Source organism: Eubalaena glacialis, chromosome 10 (assembly GCF_028564815.1).
Source record: "Eubalaena glacialis isolate mEubGla1 chromosome 10, mEubGla1.1.hap2.+ XY, whole genome shotgun sequence".
NCBI classification, from domain to species: domain Eukaryota; kingdom Metazoa; phylum Chordata; class Mammalia; order Artiodactyla; family Balaenidae; genus Eubalaena; species Eubalaena glacialis.
Genome location: NC_083725.1, coordinates 72,879,354 through 72,896,087, shown reverse-complemented (window position 1 = coordinate 72,896,087; position 16,734 = coordinate 72,879,354).

Here is a 16,734-nt window from a genome sequence, read left to right as displayed (position 1 = left end):
TTGAAATACTAAAATTTCTTTAAAAGGAACAAATAGCAAAAATGTAGAATGAAAATGAAAAACAACATTTAATTGAAAATAAAAGGGGACTTGTATAGAGGGGATGTTCTTAATTTATAGATTTATTTCCAATCTCATCAAAATCCCAATGAGATGTGAAATTGAAAAAAGTATTCTAAAGTCTTTTAAGAAAAATAGATATTGGAGAAGAGCAAAGATAATTATAAGAAAGATTAATGAGATTGCCCTAACATATAATAAATGATATATTGAAGTTAAAATATTGAGAACTTGACTGTACCTTTGAAAAAATGTTCAGAATGCTCAGTTATTACTAAATAGCTTAAAAATAAACCAGTATATGGATTACATATATATATATAAAACATTAAGTACATATGCTTAAATACTTTACATATGATAAAAGATTTATGAATAGAAGGATTATTCAGTAAATGGTGCTGAGAAAATTATTTAACTCTTTTGTGAAAAATAAAATTAGGCTTTCGTCTCATGACCTATATCATATATACTGATCTAATATATATTGATTAAAGCACAGGTTTTCAAGCTGTGTTCCATGAACCTCCATATGGTTTCATGAAGCCTGGTTCATCAAAAACAAAGCCACAAGTTAACCCCATCCATCTTTTCTGATTCACATTCAAGATTAGCACAAGATTTCTTTCTCTCTTTCTTTTTTTTCTTTTAGAGGAGGTTCTACCATTTTAAACATAAAATGTTTAAAATTCACCAAAGTGGGTTTTTACGTGGTTGAAAACACACATGCATTTTTTGAGAGTTTGATGAAATGGAAGAACTCAGAAAAAATACCTAGGAATTTGACCACATTAAAAAAATTTAAACTATAGGTTAAGAACATATGGAAGTCAAGACAACAACAGGGAAAATATTTGCCCTGATTAGGATAGTTATGAACTTTTATAAGTTAATACAAGAGATGGACAGCTAGTTTAAAAAATGGCAAAGGACGTCAACAGATTAAAGCAATGAAAATACCACTATCATTAACAAAAATTGTAATAGCTATTTTCAGTGAGAGTACAGAATGATTGATACTTATACACTACCTTTGTTGAGGGTAAATTGACATGCTTTGGAAAAGCTATTTGGCCAATTATAAGCCTTAAAATTGTTATTACTCTTTGTCCTATAGTGATTTCATATCTAGATGTATATCCTGTGGAAATAGAGTTACACTCTATTAGGGTACTTCATTTTTTTTTTTTAAACATCTTTAATGGAGTATAATTGCTTTACATTGTTGTGTTATTAGGGTAGTTCTATTTGCAAAGAACAGAGATCCACTTAAGTTATTTCATATAAAAATTGAGTTATATAACATTATGTTTTAAAATCTCACCAAAAAAGAAAAAACACAAGGACAGAAGCTTCAATATGAGAATTTGCTGTAGAAAGCCATTAGACAAGGAGGCTACTCTTTCAAGAACTTTTGTTTCTCTTTGGTTATCCTCTCCTCTCTACAGATTGACCTCCTGTTTACTCTGTGCATGCTTATAATTGCCACCACATCCTTGAATATATTTTTTTCAATTTTATTGCCCACCACTAACTTGTAACTTCTAGGTCTCTGTTTAGATTTCTGAGTAGGGGAAGATGATTGGCTCAACTTATAATTACTACCTCCTGACAAGTCTTTGAGGCCAGGCCAAACTATAGGCTACTGGTAAGCCTTTGGATTGGCTAGCTTTGTATCAGATGTTCACTCTGGTGCTTTCAGACATGCCCAGGGATGAAGTGATAAGGCATATAACATGGTTGTAAGGGCTGATGTTCAAATAGGTTTCTCCAGAAAGTGGTGGGTCTGGGCCAAGCATTCTGAACCACATTAGAACACATACACAGATAAATGTTCAAGATATTTATTAAAATATTTTTATGCTGCCCTCCCCCCTAAATAGGGGAAAGGTCATATAAATTATGGTTCATCTACATGACGTAATCTTATGCAGTCATTAAAACCTATATTTTCCAAGAATGTTATAATAAATATGGTGTTAAAAGTACAAGATATAGAACTCTATATGGGGTAAGATTCTACTTATATTTATACAGATATTTCCATGGGGAAAACATTGGATATATACAAAAATGTTATTAGTGGGTTTCTTTGAGAGGATCTTTGGTTATCTTTATGTTCTTCATGCTTTTCTGTATTTTTTATATTTTTATTGGTGTCTTATTTTCAAAAAAAAAAACTTTTTACATACAACTTATTTAAAATGTTAATGATTACATGACATTCCATTGTGTGGCTGTACCATAATACTTATTGCTATATTATCGGGTATTTAGACTGTTTTAATTTTTATAGCATGAATTGAACTTCCATAAGTGTACTTATGTATGAAGTTTTCAATTATTTTAGGTAATTTTTATAATGATTTCCTATATTCAGTTATTGGGTTAAAAGATAGGAGGCAGAAGGTATAATTTGTGCAAAGAAATGGAATAATGAAATTACATGATGTATACAACCAGCTACAAGCAATGTCAAAGTACCTGACAACAATGTCAAAGCTAAGTACTTGACATTGTTGGATTATAAAGTATAAAAGCGAAAGGTGAGGTTAGAGGATGGCCAGATCATGAAGGACTTCTTGTGCCAAGCTAAAAAATTTCTATTGGTCATGGAGAGACATTAAAGAATCTTAAACAAAGGAACAACAGTATGTCATTTGGAAAAGACTTCAACAACAGTGACTGGATATCCAGAGACTGGATATTTTGTAGAGTGAGGGGAAGAGAAGGAGCAAGAACGGAGGTCATGAGGCCATACAGTAGACAAGACAACGAGGTGGTGTCAATGAGTTTTGATAGTAGGAGGCAGTTTCCTTTTTTTTTTTTTTTTTTAATATCTATTTATTTGGTTGCGCCAGGTCTTAGTTGTGGCAGGCGGGCTCCTCGGTTGCAGCATGTGGGCTCCTTAGTTGTGGCATGTGAACTCTTAGTTGTGGCATGCATGTGGGATCTAGTTCCCTGACCAGGGATCGAACCCAGGCCCCCTGCACTGGGAGCACAGAGTCTCATCCACTACGCCACCAGGGAAGTCCTCAGTTTCCTTTTTTAATTGTTGGATTTATTTTTCACTTCATCAGTGTGCCCACTAGAGTAAAACTGGAAAACACAGTCACTAAAAAAAATGAGCTTAAAGATAGTATAAAAAGCCATTAGAAGATTTTAAGAGACATGGTCTAACTTTACATTTTAACAGGGTCACTGTGAATGCTGTGTTAAGAATTAACTGAAGGTAGCGGCTAGAGCCAAAGCAGAAATTCCAATTAGAAAGTATTTTAGTGATGCCTAAGAAAGATAAGGTGTTAACATAATGTTAGCAGTGGAGGCAAGAGAAATAATCAGATTTTGGATATACTTTGAGTATGATGAATATATCAGAAGGTGGTTTTAAACTTGGACTTTAGATGGAATTTCAATAGGTAAAAAGGCCAAAATAGTTTACAGACAGGAGGAATTGCTTATAAAAACGTGTAGTTGAGTACATCGTCTTTTAGGGACAGTGAAATCAGTCTGTCCAGATTAACGACTTCGTGTTGGGGTTTGAGCTACTCCTAAAAGTCTAGGGTTTTTTCATCTGGACAATATAAAGCTAAAATTGTGCCATGGGGATAGTTAAGCCCAAACTTGGGGAAGAGTCAGGGGAGGCATTCCAGAGAGTGGTTTTAATCTTTGTCCCGAATAAACTGAAATAACTTGACAGGGGATGGGGCAGGGAGGTTGGTAAGTGTTTCAAGCAGAGTGAGCAAAATATGCAGTCTTAAGAATAAGAGTTTAGTGGTTAAGAACCAGGCTGCCTGAGCTCAGATCAGTTTTTATGAAAACGGGGTGTATTTCTACCTAATGTCAATGAACTTTTATAATCAATCACTGGGTCAGGGTGAACTGGGAGTCTTGTCATCAGCAATCCTATGTAGGCCAAGTTATCAGAGTCAGGCAGATCCTGTCAGGAATGCCTACCAAATTAACTGACTAAATCCTAATATCTACTGAATACTGTATACTAGGCTATGCAGAGGCTGAAAAACTATGTGATCCAGTAAAAAAGGTAACACTATGGTATGTTTTTGTTCATCTTCTTAGGTTCTACAACTTAGAATACAGACCACCCTGAGTCATGTGTACAGGTGTCTCACCAAATATTAAAATTAATTGGCAAATGATTTAGAACTTTAACATTCTTTGAAAAGGTTTCCTAGTGAACAGTGAAAGGCACAGTAGCTTAAGTAACTGAAGAATTGCTGGCATTTGATCCAAGATCTACCTTTTATTGATGATACAGAATTGGGATAATCATTTGACCTCTCTGAGCTTAAGTATGCTTAGCTGTAAATTAAAAGGGTTGAGATAACAAGAGTCCTAAGGTCTCTTGTGAACTTATATCTCTAGAATGGTGCATACTACATAGTAAACTATTGATTTTCACAGGACACTGTTGCCGGGACGTCTTCTCGAAAGTTTAACGTCATTTTAATTTCACAATCACGTCAAGAAAGGTCCTTACTAAGTGCACTCTATAGTCAAGAAAAATCGTGGCTTGGAAAGGCTCACGATTAGCCCGAGGAAACCAAGTGGTGAGACCCAGCTGGAAATCTCACCAAGTCTCCAGGCACCAAATGGCAAGTCTGTTTCATAGTACTGGAGACTAGAGGTCACCAGACACTTCTAATAGCAATTGAAGAGAAGCCCAAAGGACAGAACAGTTACCCAGTTTTCATGGGAAAATGTGTGGATTCCGGGATCCGCAGAGAGTACATGAGCGACCTGGCCAGGAAAGCCCCACTGCTCCAGAGCAGGAGGACTAGCGCAGCTGCGGACTGTGCTGGCGCCAAACCGCTCCACCGGGGCCACAAGGGGTGCTGCCTCCTGGCGGGATACGTCCCGAGGCTGCAGTAGCTAGACTGTTTCTTAGGCGAGGACCCAAGTATCCTTACTGCCTTGGCAAGCAGTCCGAGCCTTCAGGCCTGCGCAACTCTCAGACTGGAGGGACTCCTGAGGGCAAGCAGAGGTTTAGCTTGATTTCTTATTTTTGTTGATAGGCTGAAGCTACCAATTGCACACGCTCTTAGTGAAGATCTCTTAAGGCTCATACGGAACTCCTACTGCCTGCGCCGTAGCAGCGAGCTCAGACCACTCCGGGCTGAGCTGGGCCGACTTTATTCTGGGAGCTGGTGCGAATGGTTTGGGATCTGCCTAATTTCTGGAGGGGGTGGGGATCCGGGCTGGTTTACAGTGCTCTATTCTAGAGAAGCTGACCTCTTCAGACTACAAAAGTGACAGTCCCTACACTCCACCGGCCGTCTTCCCACCATTCTGCCCTTCCCTAGGGGAAGAGAACAGAAAAGGAGGGATGGAGCCCTTCACAGCTAGGACTCAGGTCAGTAAGCGTTTCTTCTCCATCCGGAAACGCAGTTTCAGAGTCATCTCGGAGATCTTGTCCCCACGCTGGAGGCTTAAACATTGTCAAATCTGGTCTCTGGAATCCTGTGCTTTCACATCATTTCTATAGTACCTTCTATATAGGTATTAGGAGTTCCTGGAGTGTCTCTGACTTCTAGCACAGTGTTGACACACTATAAATGTTTAAGGGATGGATACTGTTGAAGAGACAGTATCATCATAACTTCACATATTCAAATGATTTCAAGTCCATTGAGAGAAAAAAATTTAGAATTCTGGGGTTTAGGAACAAAGAATCCATTAAAATTTTTACACGTGCCCCATACAGAAGTAGTATTCCCAGTTGCTTTTTTTTTTCTTTATTTTTTTGGCTGTGTTGGGTCTTCATTGCTGCATGTGGGCTTCTCATTGTGGTGGCTTCTCTTGCTGCAGAGCATGGGCTCTAGGAGCGTGGGCTCAGTAGTTGTGGCACATGGGCTTAGTGGCTCCGCGGCACGTGGGATCTTCCCAGACCAGGGATCGAACCCGTGTCCCCTGCATTGGCAGGCGGATTCTCAACCACTGCGCCACCAGGGAAGCCTTCCAGTTGCTTTTATATGAAAACTGAGTCACAGGAAGAGAAACCTGATTGAAAAATTCCCTTCCTCTTTAAACTAGTACTCTTTTTACATTCATAATGCAATTGACAAGAAATAAAACTTTAAAACAGCATCAAGCAAGTCACTGTGCAGGTAGTCCTCATGTCAGCCTTCTCTCCCACTTTTGTGTTATCCACTAAATAGTGAACATGAAGGAATTATTTTAGGATCAAAGAGCCAAACAGATAGTAGCTGATGCAGAATACTGATTTAGACGTTTTTTTAATTCCAAAAAGTTATACATTTTCATTCAGAAATCAAAACCACTGAGATGTTACCATTTCGTACCCATGAAGACATAAAGGAAAATTCCGTTATTCCTGGAAGTTTAATCTTCTAATAGCCTCTTCCTTTTCTTCCCTCAACCCTTCCATCTCCTGTCCTTTTTAATTACTTGGTTTCCTCTATGACGTGCATACAGGCATACCTCACTTAACTGTGCTTCACAAATGATGAGGTTTTTTGTTTGTTTTTTACGAATTGAAGGTTTGTGGCAACCCTGCATTGTCAGATGATGGTTAGCATTTTTTAGCAATAAAGTAATTTTAAATTAAGGTATGTATATTGTTTCTTTTAGAAATAATGCAATTGTGCACTTAACAGACTACAGTATAGTGTAAACATGACTTTCATATGCACTGCGAAACCAAAAAAAAAAAAATTCATGTGACTCGCTTTATTGCATTATTTTCTTTATTGAGGTGGTCTGGAACCGAACCCACAATATCTCCAAGTTATGCCTATATTTTAGTATTAGACTAGATATCTTTGGTTTTATCTTCCAGTGGGCAAAAGGCCCCCTTTGCTCTCCTGCTGTCTTCCACCTTGGCAGATCCCCATCAGTACCCACCTTTAGATTGTCAGGCAACTGGTGAATATGCTCCCAAGTGTTAGTTTTTGCTGGATTTTGTTGTTTTAGAAATAACTGCTTTGATCTAGTCAGTATCTGCTATCCTTGGTAAGCCTGCATTCACATGTATAAACACAGACACACACATCCAGATATTTAAGAGTACTAACACAGGCACAGGATTTTTGAATGGATTTTTCCGTAGTTTATATTTTAGCTCTGAATAGGTCTCCAAGAGTTGTTACCTTCCTTTCCTGGTTCAATGATAGATGGGAAAAGTAAAGGCACGCCTCTCTCCTTTTGAAAGAAAATTTCCAACCATTTCATAATTGAAAATATCAATATATTAAAGTAAGTGGTGGGGTAAGGTAGGATTTATCCCTGTCTAAACATGAACTGCTCCATCTATGATGAATTCTGGTGCTACAGGTTCTTCCACAGAAAAATAAGTTTGACTCTTAGAAAGCCTGAACACATACAGTTGAGGAATCCTTCATCCCTGGAACTAGAATTTATTGCATTTGATGTTTTGGAAGGTTGATTGTTAATTTCTGAGCCAGGCTATTGCTTCTTTGGTCAATTATTATAGTTATAATGGCTGTGACTTTTGAGCAATTACCATGAGCTAAACACTGCTAAATCACTGAGTGCTAATAATAATGAAAATTATATACTTGCATTTCATTTGCAATTCTTGTACTTCAGTAATAAGTAATATATTATTTCATTTGAGCTGTATAACAATCAAAATGTGGACCAGTTATCCCCCTTCTCAGGTAAGAAATCATAGTCCCAAGTTAAATAACTGGTTATAGGACAAATTAGTAGCAAATCCAGGATTAAAACCTAGAAGTTTGATTTTCCATATCTCTTAAGACTATATTAGGAGATGAAATTTTTTATAAGAAGCATTTTCATTAAAAAAAGAAAATACTAATCCTATGTATTTTTATTTCTCAGAAACTGCTTTTTTAGCCACTAAACTCATTGTCACATATATTTAGTAAGTGATATCTCTTATGATTTTCCTCACTTGCTAGAGTGGTACCTAGTTAATGTCTCTGACAAACAATAGTAGATCCTTGTTTTAAGAAATAATCTATTTCAGTCATTACAACATCAAAATGAAGTAATGAGGGCAAGAGAAATCAACTTGAATATCAAGGAGTCCTTGGAGAAAATTGACAGAGCAGAACTAGTATTGGTAAATTACTAAGTTCAAAGATCACATCTATTAAGGTAATAGTGAATAGATCCCAGTCAGGGCCACTGTTCATAATCCAGTCATAATTTAGCGCAAACAATAGAAATACTTTTTTTTTATTCAAAGAAATACACAAACTTGAAAAAAGTACTGGTGTGTGTTAGTGGGATCACCAGTACAGAGCCAGTATGGACAACACCTTCAAGAAGTTTGGCTGGCCTGGAGGTGATGTATTAATTAACTAGATGGGGGGAATCCTTTCACAATGTATACATATCAAATCACCAGGATGTACACTTTAAGCAACTCACAGTTTTATCTGACTTCAGATTTAGAGATGATTTTTTAGATTTGACACAGGAAGCAAAGGCAGCAAAAGCAAAAATAAGTGAGACCACATCAAACTGAAAAGTTTCTGCCCAGCAAAAGAAACCATCAACAAAATGAAAAGGCAACCTACCAAATGGGAGAAAATATTTGCAAACAGTATATCTGGTAAGGGGTTAACATCCAAAATATATAAACACAACTCAATAGCAAAAACAGACAATCTAATTTAAAAATGGGCAGAGGACTGGAATAGACGTTTTTACAAAGACAAAAGGTACATGAAAAGGAGCTTTACATCACTAATCATCAGGGAGATGCAAATCAAAACCACAGTAAGATATCACCTCACATCTATTAGAATGGCTATCAAAAAGATAAGAAATAATACGTATTAGCAAGGATGTGGAGAAAAGGGAGCCCTTGTGCACTGTTGGTGTGAATGTAAATTGGTGCAGCCATTATGGAAAAGAGTATGGAGGTTCTTAAAAAAATTATAAATAGAACTACTGTATGATCCAGCAATTCCATTTCTGGGTATTTATCCTAAAAAAATGAAAACACTAAATTGGAAAGATACCTGCAGTCCCATGTTCACAGCAGCATTAATTACAATAGCCAAGACATGGAAGCAACCTAAGTGTCCACTGATGCATAAATGGATAAAGAAGATGCAGTATGTATATTTATACACAATGGAATATTATTCAGCCATAAAAAAGAAGGAAATCTTACCATCTGCAATAACACAGATGGATCTTGAGGGTATTATGCTAAGTGAAATAAGTTAGACAGAGAAAGACAAATACTGTATGATCTCACTTATATGTGGAATCTTAAACCCCCCCCCCTCCAAAAAAAAAACCAAACTCATAGATACAGAGAACAGATTGGTGGTTGTCAAGAGTGAGGGGGGTGTGAAATGGGTGAATGTGGTTAACAGTCACAAACTTCCAGTTATAACATAAGTAAGTCTTGGGGATGCAATGTACAGTATGGAGACTATAGTTAATAATACTGTATTGTATATTTCAAAGTTGCTGAGAGTAAATTTTAAATGTTCTCATCACGAGAAAAAAAATTTGTAACGTGTGGTGATGGATGTTAACTAGATTTCTTGTGATCACAATATATACAAATATTGAATCATTATGTTGTATACCTGAAACTAATGTTATATGTCAATTGTATCTCAAAAACAAACAAACAAAAACACTTCTACTTATGCTATAGATAACCTAATTGGGTACAGAAGCTAGTCCAAGGAGAGCTGGACTCCCAAGGATGTGAATCATAGATATATTCAGGAAGACTAAGGTCCACTAAAAGTCCCTCATCAGGTCATTTTGGATCCTGTATCAGACATCTTCCATTTGCCTTTCTAAATCCACTCCTATCCTTCTCCAACATTGGGAGGCTGGCCTAAATGGACTATATCAATAGGTTCCCGAGCCCTCTGGCTTTGACTAGGTTTGGCCAATGGGAAGCCCTGACAGACTGGAGGGTTAGTTTTGACTGGCTGCTCTTCTAGACCTGAAGTCACAGCTCTTACCAAAGTGCCTTCTTTACATGACTTTCTCCTTCCAGTTTCTGGAGATGGCTCCTTCCTCTTCCTCTTGCCTCTTCGGGCCTAGGAATAAAACACCCCCTTGTTACTACCACTGGAATACTTCCCTATTTCTTGTGGTTTCCCTAAACTCTGCCCACACCTCTTTAAATAGTCCCAGATTATTAAACTATTATCAAATTATTTTAAAATTAGAACCTGTTTCCTGCTGGGACCCAGACTGAAATACTTATTGGGACCAAAGTGGTCCTAGAAAATAGATCCTCTAAATGGGATTCAGGATTGGGTTACTGGGAGCAGCACAGAGATAACCTCCTTGCTGGGGGAAAAAATTAATTTTAGGGTATAGAGATTTCTCAAATTATCACTAGTGGCAGAATTGAAGAAAAGTGCAGGTAGAGGGCAAGGCGTTGAGAGATCAAGTGGCTATGACATTCAGTTGCTATGATGAAAATAATGATTTTAAAAATTTGGAGCCATCTAGCTTCTCTGTCACCTTCGAGAATAAACATAGAGAACAAGAGTAACCAAGAGCTGTGAGCATACAATTAAGAAACAGAAGAGGATCACCAAAAGGTCCCTATGGCAGTTTTGAAGTAGTTCCTCATTTTCAACGGCTGGGAGGAGACCTTCAAGATGGTGGAGAAGTAAGACATGGAGATCACCTTCCTCCCCACAACTACATCAGAAATACATCTACATGTGGAACAGCTGCTACAGAACACCTACTGAACGCTGGCAGAAGACCTCAGACTTCTCAAAAGGCAAGAAACTCCCCACGTACCTGGATAGGGCAAAAGAAAAAAGAAAAAACAGAGACAAAAGAATAGGGACAGGACCTGCCCCTCTGGGAGGGAGCTGTGAAGGAGGAAAGGTTTCCACACACTAGGAAGCCCCTTCGCGGGCGGAGACTGCGGGTGGCGGAGGGGGGAAGCTTCGGAGCCACGGAGGAGAGCGCAGCAACAGGGGTGCGGAGGGCAAAGTGGAGAGATTCCCGCACAGAGGATCGGTGCCAACCAGCACTCACCAGCCCGAGTCTTGTCTGCTCACCCGCTGGGGCGGGCGGGGGCTGGGAGCTGAGGCTCGGGCTTCGGATCCCAGGGAGAGGACTGGGGTTGGCGGCGTGAACACAGCCTGAAGGGGTTAGCGCACCACAGCTAGCCGGGAGGGAGTCTGGGAAAAAGTCTGGAGCTGCCGAAGAGGCAAGAGACCATTGTTTCGGGGTGCGCGAGGAGAGGGGATTCAGAGCGCCGCCTAAACGAGCTCCAGAGACGGGCGCGAGCCGCGGCTATCAGCGCGGACCCCAGAGACAGGCATGAGACGCTAAGGCTGCTGGCTGCCGCCACCAAGAAGCCTGTGTGCAAGCACAGGTCACTAGCCACACCTCCCCTCCTGGGAGCCTGTGCAGCCCGCCACTGCCAGGGTCCCGTGATCCAGGGCCAACTTCCCCGGGAGAACGCACGGAGCGCCTCAGGATGGTGCAATGTCATGCTGGCCTCTGCCGCCGCAGGCTCGCCCCGCATCCATATCCTTCCCTCCCCCACCCCCCCCCACCCCCCCTGCCTGAGTGAGCCAGAGCCCCCCAATCAGCTGCTCCTTTAACCCGGTCGTGTGTGAGCGAAGAACAGACGCCCTCAGGCGACCTACACGCAGAGGCGGGGCCAAATCCAAAGCTGAACCCCTGGAGCTGTGCGAACAAAGAAGAGAAAGGGAAATCTCTCCCAGCAGCCTCAGGAGCAGCAGATTAAATCTCCACAATCAACGTGATGTAGCCTGCATCTGTGGAATACCTGAATAGACAACGAATCATCCCAAAATTGAGGCGGCGGACTTTGGGAGCAACTGTAGACTTGGGGTTTGCTTTCTGCATCTAATTGGTTTCTGGTTTTATGTTTATCTTAGTTTAGTATTTAGAGTTTATTATCATTGGTAGATGTTTATTGATTTGGTTGCTCTCTTCCTTTTTTATATATTTTTTCCTTTTTCTCTTTTTGTGAGTGTGTATGTGTATGCTTCTTTGTGTGATTCTGTCTGTATAGCTTTGCTTTTACCATTTGTCCTAGGGTTCTGTCTGTCCGTTTTTTTGTTGTTGTTTTTTTGGTTTTTTTAGTATAGTTTTTAGCGCTTGTTATCAACGGCTGCCAGGCAAATATGGCTGAGGACCAAATCACACTCTGACTGAAATGGTTGCAAAATTGCAGTGCCAGTTAAATTCATAACGTGGTCAGAGATATGGTAAGAGAACTGATGAAGCGCAATGGATAGGCATTTGGGTAGACACCAGTGAGGCTAAGAACACGGCCACCCCATTCCTCTGAACCTCTCTTGTCAATAACAACAATATCCCTTATCTGCTTATTTGAGGGTGTCAGACCTCCACTCCATTCAAGTTTACTCTTGATTACATCTGGAGCATTTGCCTCACAAACTGATACCACATCTCTTCAGTGCTCTTCCCCACCACTGTCAGTGGCTCCAGGCCCATAATGAGACTTAGATCCCAACTTAACCCTGATAGAAAAAAATGCAAGCATTCCCTGCTCCTAGAGGAGATACCTATTAGTACTGTACGAATTATAAGACCTCAGTAATTACATTAGCAAGAGCTGGGAGAGAAAATGTGGGAGTCTATGATGGACCAAATGTAAGTTACATTTGGGTTGAATTCATCGTCATGGGTGCAAACATCTGGAACCTGGAGTTTAACATGTTGCTTTAAACATCTGAAAGAGCAACCTATTCTGTTAAACTGGGTAATTAAAACCTGGAATCAAACTTGACCTACTTCTAATAACATAACTTCTCGAATACCATAGAGAATAGTGTTCAGAGGTTCAGGGTGATGGAATATTGGAAAGGATTTATTATTACTCTCTTCTCCAGAGTTAAGGGATGTTTTGAAAGAGGAGCAAAGACATTCTTGAAGAGCTTTGCTGTGTCTGTTCTGTGTAGGCTAGAGATGACGGTGAAAATTGCTGCAATGGAAATGGGTTTCTTGATCTTAACGGTAATCATATAACTCAAAAGTGGCAGATGCCAGATGGTGGGCATGTGTTAGAGACAAAGGGTCCTAATTACTGCAATAAGTTACAGGAGGGTAGGAATTAACAGTGTTTTGATCCAGAGGAATCTGTGCCAATAACAACTTGACCACAGCTTCCTAAATATGAAACAGATGGACAAATATTTATGTGCTTATTGATATAATTAAGTATATGTAAGAGAGCCTGGGTGATGTGGTTGCCTTGCCCCTAGCTCATCTCTTTTTTTAAAATTTAATTTAATTTTAATTTATTTTTGGCTGCATTGGGTCTTCGTTGCATGTGGGCTTTCTCTAGTTGCGGCTAGCAGGGGCTACTCTTCGTCGCGGTGCACGGGCTTCTCATTTTGGTAGCTTCTCTTGTTGCGGAGCATGGGCTCTAGGTGCGTGGGCTTCAGTAGTTGTGGCACGTGGGCTCAGTAGTTGCAGCACACGGGCTCAGTAGTGGTGGTTCGCAGGCTCTAGAGTGCAGGCTCAGTAGTTGCAGCACATGGGCCCTAGAGTGCGTGGGCTTCAGTAGTTGTGGTGCATGGGCTCAGTAGTTGTGGTGCACAGGCTTAGTTGCTCCGCGGCATGCGGGGTCTTCCCGGACCAGAGATTGAACCCGTGTCCCCTGCATTGGCAGGTGGATTCTTAACCACTGCGCCACCAGGGAAGCCCCACCCCTAGCTCATCTCTGACCTAGTTCCTCAGTGATTGTTGTTGCTGCTGCTGTTGCTGAGTCTGGTGGTTCTCGAGTCATACTTGTTCTTTTTTGCTATCTCGGGTTGAGCTCTGCAATTACTCCCTTGCTTTGTAGGCTGGATGCCTAGTCCTTTCTGCAACTTTCTTGCACTTTCCTATTTTAGACTGTGCATCCCGTGCTGCCCTCTGGGGAAACACATGCATTCTTGAGGTTCCTGAATCCTTAACTCCTGATCTGTTCCCTTCTGTGTACTGACTTTTTAACGGCTCTTCATACATGTCGAATCAGCTCTCCAAAAAGGGAGTAATTATTTACACTCCTGTTAGTGGTTATGAGTTGCCATTTTGACAGTCCTGCTTTAATATTCCTTTCATATGTTATTAGCCCCAAGTGTTATGTTTTTATTATTGGTGAAGATAGTATTTTCCCCCATGTTTATTGGTTATACTTTTATCATGAATTGACAGTTAATTTTTTAGACCAGTTTTCATTGATGTTCAACTTTTAATTTTTGATTTTAATAAATATCAGCCTATATTATATATTCACCTAATTAATATACCTGCATATGATATAAATGTAATATTAACTATTCTTTTTTCCATACCAATGTGAAGTGATAATTTATGACATGCTAAATTCTTACAAACATCTAGGTCTAGTTACAATCAATTCTGTCCCAGAGATGTCAATTCCTAGGTTAGTACCGCACTATGTTACTAGTAGTAAGGCTCCTCTTATCAACCCCCTTTAATAAAAAGGTATATAGCTATTTTAACTTGTTACTTCTACAAAATAAACTTTATAATCACTTGGTGAAATAATCTTCCTAATGAAATACTTGATTAGAATGGTTTAATGTGGGGAGATTGAACATCTCTACAATTATCTTCTCATCCAGAAACATGTTTCCATTTATTCAAGGTATTTTTTGAGGGAAGTGGGGTGTATGTAGTATATCTGAATTCACTTATTAAATTTAAGTTTTTCAATTGATTTTTTTAGGTTGTCCTAATGGTCTACCATATCAACAGCAAATGATTTTCTCCTTTCCAATTTCCATTTATTTTCCTTTTCTTATTATTCCAATTGGCACTTTCAGAGCACTGAATAATTGTGGTGACAGGAATTTTACTCTTTGCCATTACCTTTAGCATGAAGTCCAAACTTCTAAGGTGGCTTACAAGGCCTTTCACGATCTGGCCTCTGAGTTTCCCTCTAACTTCACCTCTGTGTATTCCTGCTCCACTCCTTTCCAGTGCCACATTCCAGTCAGTGAACGTGTTTCCTGATGCCATGCCCTCATCACTCTGTAGCTCTGTACTCCTTGTTTCTCCTTTTTCATCTCTTCTAACATTCCCACACTCCACCACACACAATCTAGGTAATTTTCACTTTCTTCATGTTTCAGCTTAGATACCTGCCTTTGAATGCACATGGTGAAATTCAAATGTTTATTAAGTAAATAGGTTTATGGAAAAAGGCTGGAAGATGTTAACTGGCTGTAACTCTTCTGCAAAAATTAAATGTTAAGTGTACTCTAAAGGGGTTTTCTTCGAATCTAAGTATGTTTAGCTTAGTAAATAGTATATAGATCTTTTAATTTTGGAAAGTGTAGAGATTTAGGAGTAAAAATAAGTATTTTACTTAGGCCCAAATAGCTAGCTGTTGAGAAAAAAGATAACAAATGAAAATAGTACTTTTATCTTTCAACCAGCCAAAAGAAAATTATAGCTTATAAAAAAGGTGAACTATTAGACTTAGAATGCCTAAAAGAAGAATGTCATAATCCATTATATTAAACATGTCACTGCTTTGATGAATGACTGAACTATATACCTCAAGAATTTCCTATGTTCAGAGTGTTTTTCTCTTAGGATTCTTCACAAGTTGCCTTATGTTTATATGAATTTCCCTATCAATTATCAATACTTGTGTAGGGTTTTGTCTTAATTTAACAGCTTGTGATGTAAAGAATGAACAAATGAACATAGAATAATTTTTCACATTTATTAACTCATCATAGGGGTTCACTCCAGAATATGTTTTCTGCTTTTGGATAACGTATGAACTCTGACAAAAGTCACCATCAACATTCATTGGGAATGTCTCCAGTATGAATCTTTGGGGGCAAATTAAGATAAACATCTTGTCTCAAGAACCCTTTGGGATCCTGATGTAGCTTACAGAAAACAGAGGCAGTTCTGGTACACAGAGTATTAGGACACTCTGTTCACCATTTAATGTTTGGGATAAATGACAGCCCAAGGCTATGGATGTCTCTCAAGCCTAGATCCCAAACAGTACTTCAATAAATGCAGATATTGAGAATACATGTAGATTAACAACACATCCACCCACCATTGCAGTTGAAAACCCTCTTCCAATTCCAGTCCCCACTCCACACCAGGACACCTAAGGATATTACTAGGTGTGAAGTAATTGGCTGTCACTGTGGTCTTCACCATTAATTCAGAGTCAGTCCTTAGAAGTATCCTTCTATGGATATATTCTTGTGAGTTCCTGGTTTCTTGTGACCTTCTTATAAGGACTGAAAGTTTGAGTTTTATTAGATGTCAACTCCAAGGGTATTGCTTGGCACCTCCCTAATATCTACTTCATCAATAGATCAGGTGAATATAAGTATTCCATAGGTTCCATTTATGAACTAGGGAAAGATGATGGCAATGGATATTGGAATAATGACAGACAAACACTATCATGTTGATATGTTTAACTCTGAGCCCTTATGAGTTCATTTGAAGCCTGGAAAAGCTCCCTCAGATTTCTATCCAATAACAGATTTATCTCCATATTAATTCAGTCATATCAATTAAAGAATAATCTCCGACAAACATTTTCTTTCATTTACTATATTCACAGGATTCCTTCCAGAATAAATTCATGGACTTTGAATGAGTTCTGACTGAAGATAATGCCACATTCTTCCTGTCATAGGACTTCTC